The sequence below is a fragment of the Eptesicus fuscus genome, chromosome 13 (assembly GCF_027574615.1).
Source record: "Eptesicus fuscus isolate TK198812 chromosome 13, DD_ASM_mEF_20220401, whole genome shotgun sequence".
Taxonomy (NCBI): domain Eukaryota; kingdom Metazoa; phylum Chordata; class Mammalia; order Chiroptera; family Vespertilionidae; genus Eptesicus; species Eptesicus fuscus.
Window position 1 is genome coordinate 50618182 of NC_072485.1, and position 8392 is coordinate 50626573.

Genomic DNA, 8392 nt, shown 5'->3' on the forward strand with positions numbered 1-8392 from the left:
TGTTTTTTTATGAGTGTTTTGATTATTCTTTTTGTTTGTTTGTTTGGTTCTTTTGTTTGCTTTGTTTTTGTTTGTTTTTTACTTTTGTTTTCCCTTGCCTCACTTGATATTAGTTGGTGTTGCAGTTTGTATTAATCTCCAGGCTCGTGTTGCTGGAATTTGCTGGGATTAGTGGTTGTTCTATTGGAGTTTACTCCCCATCTATATAGTTTGTTCCCCTTTTCTCTTAGTATCATTCTTGTCTCTCTTACTTTTTTTTTTTCTTTCTGCTCTTTTCCCAAGTTCAGATTCACACTCTTTTTTTTTTTTGTTCTTTCTTTTTACTCTCCCTCTTCCACTCCTATTCCCTAATTTGTCTTTCTCTGGTGGTTACCTTTATGGGAGGTTATTAATATCGTGAATACAATTCTGTTCAGTGCCTTGTGTGTTGTGCCTGGTTGTGTTGTATTTTGTACCTTTAAATCAACGCCAGAGAGAGAGAGCTATATAACCAGACATCCGGAGAAGAGAGACCATGGGGAGACAAAGAAATAGCCCCCATAGGAAAGAGAAGCAGGCATCACCAGAAAAGGAAGTAAACGAATTAGAGGCAAACAACCTATCAGAGAAAGAATTCAGAGAAATAGTCATAGGGTGGCTGAAAAGGATGGAAGACAAATTCAACAATTTGAGTAAGAACCAAGGGGAAATGAAGAAGAACCAAGAAGAAATGAAAAAATGACATCGCTGCTGTAAAGAACTCAATAGAAAGCATCAAGAGTAGACTAGAAGAAGCAGAGGACTGCATAAGTAAGCTAGAAGACAAGATGGAAAAAAATACCCAATTACAACTGCTTCTAGAAACAAAAATTAGAAAGCATGAGGAGAGCATAAGGGAACTTCGGGACAACACAAAACAAAACAACATCAGGATAATAGGGGTACCAGAAGGAAAGGAAACGGAGCAAGGAATAGAAAACCTGTTTGAAGAAATAATAACAGAAAACTTCCCGGATATAGGGAAGAAAAAACCCACACAAATCCAAGAAGCTCACAGAGTTCCAAGCAAAATGAACCCCAAAAGACCAACGCCAAGGCACATTATAATTAAGTTGGCAAACACCAACGACAAAGTAAGAATCTTAAAAGCGGCCAGAGAGAGACAGAAAGTTACATACAAAGGAACCCCCATCAGACTAGCAACTGATTTCTCAACAGAAACTCATCAGGCCAGAAGGGAATGGAATGAAATATACAAAGTCATGCAAAGGAAGGGTCTAAATCCAAGAATACTGTACCCAGCAAGACTATCAATCAAAATTGAAGGTGAAATCAGGAGTTTCACAGACAAAAAAGGGCTAAGGGAGTTTATCACCACCAAACCAGCAATGAAAGAAATGCTAAAGGGTCTGCTGTAAAAAGAAAGAAAGAAAGAAAGGAAGAAAGAAAGAAAGAAAGAAAGAAAGAAAGAAAGAAAGAAAGAAATAGGAAGCAAAGAAGGAACACAGGGGTACAGAATAAAAATGGTGACAAATAAGTGCCTATCAATAATAACTTTAAATGTAAATGGATTGAATGCCCCAATCAAAAGACACAGGGTAACAGATTGGATAAGAAAACAAAACCCATATATCTGCTGTCTACAGGAAACCCACCTCAAAAAAAAGGATGCATACAGACTGAGAGTAAAGGGATGGAAAAAGGTTTTCCAGGCGAATGGAAATGAAAAAAAAGCTGGGGTAGCAATACTTATATCTGACAAATTAGATCTCAAAGTGAAGGACATAACTAGAGATAATGCAGGCCACTTCATAATACTAAAGGGAGAAATCCAACAAGAAGAAATAACTCTGGTAAACATATATGCACCCAATACAGGAGCACCAAGATACATTAAAAAACTCCTGGAAGATATCAAAGGAGAGATTGACAGCAATACAATCATAGTAGGAGACTTCAATACCCCACTATCACCATTGGACAAATCCTCTAAACAAAAAATCAACAAAGAAACATCAATCCTAAATGACTCACTAGGCCAGATGGAATTAATCGACATCTTCAGAACATTTCACCCCAAAGCCACAGAATATACATTCTTCTCAAGTGCATATGGGTCATTTTCAAAGATAGACCATATGTTAGGACATAGGCAAAGTCTCTCCAAATTCAAGAAGATAGAAATCATATCAAGTATCTTCTCAGATCACAGTGGCATAAAACTGGAAATCAACTACAATAAAAACAACCCAAAGAAATCAAACACATGGAGACTAAACAGCATGCTATTAAACCATGACTGGGTTACCAAAGACATCAAGGAAGAAATACAAAACATCATGGCAACAAATGACAATGAAAACACAACAATCCAAAATTTATGGGACACAGCGAAAGCAGTCCTGAGAGGGAAGTTCATAGCTCTACAAGCCTACTGCAAAAAACAAGAAACAATGGTAATAAATTACCTAACCCAACAACTCAAAGAGTTAGAGAGAGCGCAACAAGAAAAGCCCAGTGTAAGCAGAAGGAAAGAAATAATAAAGATCAGAGCGGAGATAAACGACATAGAGACCAAAGAAACAATACAAAAGATCAACAAAACCAAGAGCTGGTTCTTTGAAAGGATAAACAAGATTGATGAACTTCTAGCCAGGCTCACCAAGAAGCAAAGAGAGAGGACCCAAATAAACAAAATCAGAAATGAAAGAGGTGAAATAACAACAGACGCCGACGAAATACAAAGGATTGTTACAAAATACTACGAACAACTCTATTCCAACAAACTGGACAACCTGGAGGAAATGGACATAGTCCTAGACAAATACAACCTTCCAAAACTCAATCAGGAAGAATCTAAACAGCTCAACAGGCCAGTAACTATGGAAGAAATAGAAGCAGTCATCAAAAAGCTTCCGGCAAACAAAAGCCCGGGGCCAGATGGCTTCACAGGAGAGTTTTACCAAACTTTCAAAGAAGAACTAAAACCTATCCTCCTCAGACTATTCCAAAAAATTCAAGAGGAAGGAACACTTCCAGGCTCCTTATATGAAGCCAGCATCACCCTAATGCCAAAACCAGATAAAGACAACACAATGAAAGAGAATTACAGGCCAATATCCCTCATGAACATAGATGCAAAAATCCTCAAAAAAATTCTAGCAAATCGGCTCCAGCAGCACATCAGAAAGATCATACACCATGACCATGTAGGATTTATCCCAGGAATGCAAGGATGGTACAATATCCGCAAATCAATAAACGTGATACATCACATAAACAAATTGAGAGATAAAAATCACGTAGTCATATCAATAGATGCAGAAAAAGCATTTGACAAAATCCAACACACTTTCATGATAAAAACTCTCAACAAGGTGGGAATAGAAGGCTCATACTCAACATAATAAAAGCTATATATGATAAACCCACAGCAAACATCATACTCAATGGGCAAAAACTAAAACCATTTCCCCTAAGAACAGGAACAAGACAGGGATGCCCACTCTCACCACTCCTGTTTGACATAATACTGGAAGTATTAGCTATCGCAATTAGGCAAGAAGAAGAAATAAGAGGCATCCAAATTGGAAAAGAAGAGGTAAAGCTGTCCTTATTTGCAGATGACATGATATTGTACATAAAAAAACCAAAAGATTCCATAAAAAAACTAATAGACTTAATAAATGAATTCGGCAATGTAGCGGGATACAAAATTAACGCCAAGAAATCTATGGCATTTCTATACACCAATAATGAACTTACAGAAAGAGAGACTAAAAAAGCAATCCCATTTACCATCGCACCAAAAAAATTAAGATACCTAGGAATAAACTTAACTAAGGAGGTAAACGACCTATACGCAGAAAACTACAGGACACTGAAAAAAAGAGATAGAGGAAGACGTAAACAAATGGAAGAACATACCATGTTCATGGATTGGTAGAATCAACATCATTAAAATGTCCATACTACCCAAAGCAATCTATAGATTCAATGCACTCCCCATCAAAATACCAACAGCATATTTCACAGACCTAGAAAGAACTCTCCAAAAATTCATCTGGAATAAAAAAAGACCCCGAATAGCCACAGCAATCCTGAGAAAGAAGAATAAAGTAGGTGGGATCTCAATACCAGATTTCAAGCTGTATTACAAAGCCACTGTTCTCAAAACACCCTGGTACTGGCACAAGAACAGACATATTGATCAATGGAACAGAATAGAGAACCCAGATATTGACCCAAACCACTATGCTCAATTAATATTTGACAAAGGAGGCATGAACATACAATGGAGTCAAGACAGTCTCTTTAATAAATGGTGTTGGGAAAATTGGACAGATACATGCAAAAAAATGAAACTAGATCACCAACTTACACCATACACAAAAATAAACTCAAAATGGATACAGGACTTAAACATAAGACAGGAAACCATAAAAATACTAGAGGAATCCACAGGCAACAAAATCTCAGACATATGCCAAAAGAACTTCTTCACTGACACTGCCCCTAGGGCAATGGAAGCTAAAGAGAAAATTAACAAATGGGACTACATCAAAATACAAAGCTTTTTTACAGCAAAAGAAACAATCAACAAAACAACAAGAAAGCCCACTGCATGGGAGAACATATTTGCAAATGCTATCACTGATAAAGGTTTAATCTCCAACATCTACAGGCAGCTTATGCAACTTAATAAAAGGAAGATAAATGATCCAATAAAAAAATGGGCAACAGACCTAAACAGAATATTTTCAAAAGAAGACAGAAGAAAGGCCAAGAGACACATGAAAACATGTTCAAAGTCACTTATTATCCGAGAGATGCAAATCAAAACAACAATGAGGTACCATCTCACACCTGTCAGAATGGCTATCATCAACAAATCAACAAACAACAAGTGTTGGCGAGGATGCGGAGAAAAAGGAACCCTCGTGCACTACTGGTGGGAATGCAGACTGGTGCAGCCACTGTGGAGAACAGTATGGAGTTTCCTCAAAAAACTGAAAATGGAACTCCCATTTGACCCAGTAATCCCACTCCTGGGAATATATCCGAAGAAACTAGAAACACCAATCAGAAAGGATATATGCACCACTATGTTCATAGCAGCACAATTTACAATAGCTAAGATTTGGAAACAGCCTAGTTGCCCATCAGCAGATGACTGGATCAGAAAACTGTGGTACATCTACACAATGGAATACTATGCTGCCATAAAAAAGAAGGAATTCTCATCATTTGCAGCAACCTGGATGGAATTGGAGAACATTATGCTAAGTGAAATAAGCCAGTCAATGAAAGAAAAATACCACATGATCTCACTCATTTATGGATAATAAAGAACATTATAAACTGATGAACAAAAGGGTAAATACAGAGACAGTAAAGCATCAAACAAACTTTCAAATTACAGGGGGAAAGTTAGGGAGAGGTGGGGGAGTTATGAAATTAAACGAAGGACTTGTATGCATGCATATAAGCATAAACAATGGACGCAAAACTCTGGGGGGTGAGGGCATGTATGGGTGTGGGGTGGGGGGGTAATGGTAAGATATGTACACATATAATACCTCAATTAAAAAAAAAAAAAAACCTAATGGAGGCATAATGCTGCCACCTATCTGATTTCAAATATGGCCACACCCTGGTCTCCATCTATTGGATCAAGGCCCTTTGGATGCCCTTGGTGTACCTAGGATTCATTTAAGCAGCTTATCCCCCAACTAAAATCCCAGAATTGGATCAGTTCTCTTAGCTCTGGTCCTATCCAGGCTTCATGTTATCCCTTTCTCTCCTACCATTGCCGAGGTGTGACTCTACACCATGTAAAGAGGCAGTCAAAGCTTGAATAGTACCTGAATGGGAGAGATCAGTTCATCCTGCTCTGGGAAGTCCTCTACAGTAGGCAAATATCACGTAATTTTAGAAGTGTTGGAGACAGACTGTAATGTGTCTGCAGATATGAACCAGGTTGATAAAAGTGTTGGAAAACATGATGTGTGAGAAACAGTGGAGTGAAACTGGAAAAGGAAAGGAAAGTAGAGGAGAAAAGAGGAGAGGAGAGGAGAGGAGAGGAGAAGAGAGGAGAGGAGAGGAGAATAATGATAAATATAAAAAGGAGGCCAGGAGGAAGAGGGATGTGATTGAGGAAGGGCTAACAAGGAATTTCTAAGATACTGGCAATATTCTGTTTCATAATCTGAGTAGTGAGTAATGGTGTTCATTTTACATTTTTTCTTGAAAATCTACATTTATGTTTTATACATACTTTTGTATATCTATATATACACTGAGTGGCCAGATTATAGTGATCACTGACCGCATAATAATTTGGCCTCTCCTCTCTCTCTCTCTCTCTCTCTCTCTCTCTCTCTCTCTCTATATATATATATATATATATATATATATATATATATATATATATATATATATAGAGGCCTTGTGCATGAATTCGTGCAAGGGTGGGGTCCAGCCAGCCTGGCCATGAAGAGGGGACATGAGCAGTTGGCCGGCCTTCCTATTGGTTGAACTCCTGGTCAAGGAGACAATTTGCATATTAGCCTGTTATTATATAGGTTATACACTGAGTGGCCTGATTAATATGTGTTCAGAGATCATAATAATCAGGCCACTCAGTGTATATAAATGGCTAATATGCAAAGTGTCCCCTTGGAAGTTTGACCGAGAGACTAGGAGTTCAATTGGTCACTATGACACGCGCTGACCACCAGGGGGCGGCACAGAATGAAAGAAAGCCCTGGCTAGCAGCTGGGGAAGGAAGGCCCTGGCCAGCAATTGAAAGGCCCTGACAGGCTCTGATCACTGGCCAGGCCTAGGGACCCTATTCGTGCATGAATTTTGTGCACTGGGCCTCTAGTACAATAATAAAAGTAAAGGACTTGTAGTCAAAATGGTGGAATAGGTAAATGCGGTATGCCAATCCTCCCATAAACACATCAAAATTACAACTAAACTAAAATTACAGAACAACCATCATTCAGAACTACCTGAAATCTAGCTAAATGGAAATCCTATAACTAGGGAATTTAAGAAGAAGGCACATTGAGACTAATAGGAGGGGCAGAGACACAACACAAGTGTGGCGAATAAAAATCAGGAGAAATATCTTGGTTGTGAAGCCCCTGTGCCACCCCTTGAGGAGTGAGTGGTCATAGCCCCACATCAGGACTCCCAAAAGAGAGTTCCAGTACCAGGGAGAGAAGTCCCCATAACTTCTGGCTGTAAAAACTATTGGAGATTGTGGCTGTGTGAGACCTTCTGGACACAAGCCACATTTTATTTTATTTTATTTTTAAAATATATTTTATTGATTTTTTTCAGAGAGGAAGGGAGAGGGAGAGAGCGTTAGAAACATTGATGAGAGAGAAAATTCAATCAGCTGCCTCCTGCACACCCCCTACTGGGGATGAGGCTGCAACCAAGGTTCATGCCCTGGGCTGGAATCAAACCTGGGACTCTTCAGTCTGCAGGCTGACGCTCTATTCACTGAGCCAAACCAGTTAGGGTACAAGCCACATTTTAAATGCATATGTGGCTATGGTATCGGACAGCACAGAATACAGAACATTTCCATCATCACAGATAGTTGCATTGGACAGTATTGACCTAAGTAGATCAGGGCTGCGTATTTTACACTCCTGAAGTATCTTGTGCTTTTTTTTTTTTATAGCATTTACCAAAGTTAATAATGAATTAATGTCTGTATTCCATATTAAATTATTGACCCAATGAATACAAGAACTGTGTCTATTTTGCTTACCGGTGTACGTGCAGTGGCTAATATAGTACACGGCAAGTAACAGACCCTAAATAGATATGTGTCAAATGACAAATAAATGAAATTATATTCTAAAATATACAAAAACTCTGTTCCATGAAATTTGGGGTTCAGACTAGAAATATGATCAGTAGGTTTGTGTATAGGCAAATGTTTTTGCATTCAAGTTTCGGATCACTTTCTCCCTTTCTTGGGTATTTCATTATCTTTCCTGAAATGAAGAGGACAATAGTATCTAGCTAGTAAGATTTGGGGACCTGGTAGTTTGATAATATTACTAAAAGGATGATCTTCAACATATAAGCATTTTATACTATATGTAAATCAAACCACCATCATGTTATACACCTTTTTTTTTTTCATGTTATACACCTTTAACTTATACAGTGATGTATGTCCATTACTTTTCAACTAGAGGCCCAGTGCATGAAATTTGTGCATGGGGGGGGGGGGCGTTGCGGGGAGTGTTCCTTAGTCCAGCCTGAACACTCTCCAATCTGGGATCCCTCAAGGGATGTCCAGTGGGATCAGGCCTAAACGGGCAGTAGGACATCCCTCTCACAATCCAGGATGGCTGGCTCCCAACCACTCACCTGCCTGCCTGCC